We start from the raw sequence: 1611 nt of genomic DNA on the forward strand, positions 1-1611 counted from the left end.
CATACATAGATGCAGCATCCAGCTTGGATTGAAAGCTAGGATGAAGATAGCAAGAGACATACATCACGGCAGCCACTAATACATAGGAATACATAGGAGGAACAGACACCAGAAGACCTATCGGTCTATGGCGAGGGTGTCTGTTTACTACCGCTACTACTAGTAATCTACGTGTGATAGGACAGGGCAGAATAGATGAAGGCTCCTCCCCACCCACCTCTCCCTCCGGCAACGTGCCGGCAGGAAATAGTTAGAAGAGAACACCATGTACCTTTAAGGAGGAATGGGACATGGAAATTTTACAGTAAAGAGAGAAATAAGAGGAAATTACTACCCTTAACTTACACTACTGGTAACCTAAGCTGTGGGGGAAAATGACTTCATTACATAAGAACATAAGAACACAGAAACACAAGGAGAATGGAAGAGGACGAGTGGCCTGCACAGGGCAGCCTCAGGATCCCCCCTAATACTCACGATGGGTGAGGTGTAGTTTCAGGGGCACAGGTGGAGGCTTGATCCTCGTTTTACCGGCGGTACTAGGCACGGCACAAGTAACCTGTCACCTTACTGCACCCACACCTCACTCCACCTGTCATGCGGACATTAACTGTTGCTTTACTCTATTGTTAACTTACGCTACTTGCAATCTAGGTTGTTGGGGAGAATAATATATAAGTAACACAAGAAGAAGGAAGTTGAAAAGAGTAACACAAGAAAAAGGAATTTGAAAAGAGTAACACAAGAAGAGGGAGTTTGAAAAGAGTTACACAAGAATAAGGAAGTTGAAAAGAGTTACACAGAAGAAGGTATTGAAAAGAGTAACACAGAAGAAGGTATTGAAAAGAGTAACACAGAAGAAGGTATTGAAAAGAGTAACACAGAAGAAGGTATTGAAAGAGTAACACAGAAGAAGGTATTGAAAAGAGTTACACAGAAGAAGGTATTGAAAAGAGTTACACAGAAGAAGGTATTGAAAAGAGTTACACAGAAGAAGGTATTGAAAAGAGTAACACAGAAGAAGGTATTGAAAAGAGTAACACAGAAGAAGGTATTGAAAAGAGTTACACAGAAGAAGGTATTGAAAAGAGTTACACAGAAGAAGGAATTTGAAAAGAGTAACACAGAAGAAGGAATTTGAAGATAAATAACACAGAAGAAGAAATGTGAAGTAACACAGAAGAAGGAATTGAAAGAGTAACACTAGAAGAAGGAATTTGAAAAGAGTAACACAGAAGAAGGTATTGAAAGAGTTACACAAAAGAATGGGCGAGTCTCTTCTGGGAGGAAAGCGGCTCGTTCAGACCCAGGAACACCAGAAAGGATGATAGAAACATCAAGAAAAGGAAAACAGAAAAGTCATCCACCTTTCGGCCCCTGGGGCCGCAGGGTGGGTGACGGGTGAATCTCCTCTGGGGAGAAGGAGGCTAACCCACACAGTCAAGATAGAGGATAGAGAAAGGAAATTAAATCATCGAGAATATCGATATTGAGGAGCAGATGAAAGCACATCGATATTGAGGAGCAGATGAAAGCACATCGATATTGAGGAGCAGATGAAAGCACCTCCATATTGAGGAACAGATGAAAGCACATCGATATTGCGGAGCA

At 41.8% G+C, this 1611-nt stretch overlaps 1 long non-coding RNA gene across 2 annotated transcripts; it reads left to right on the plus strand.

Annotated features, from left to right (window-relative positions):
- Positions 1–720: 720 nt before the first annotated feature.
- Positions 721–1137, plus strand: LOC126986537 (uncharacterized). 2 transcript variants are annotated; one of them, XR_007739811.1, is made up of 2 exons: positions 721–863; positions 917–1137. It is a non-coding gene; the product is annotated as an uncharacterized LOC126986537 (long non-coding RNA). The 2 variants fall into 2 exon arrangements; XR_007739812.1 differs by having other exon boundaries at positions 769–809.
- Positions 1138–1611: the final 474 nt, after the last annotated feature.

This window comes from Eriocheir sinensis, chromosome 62 (assembly GCF_024679095.1).
Source record: "Eriocheir sinensis breed Jianghai 21 chromosome 62, ASM2467909v1, whole genome shotgun sequence".
Lineage (NCBI taxonomy): Eukaryota > Metazoa > Arthropoda > Malacostraca > Decapoda > Varunidae > Eriocheir > Eriocheir sinensis.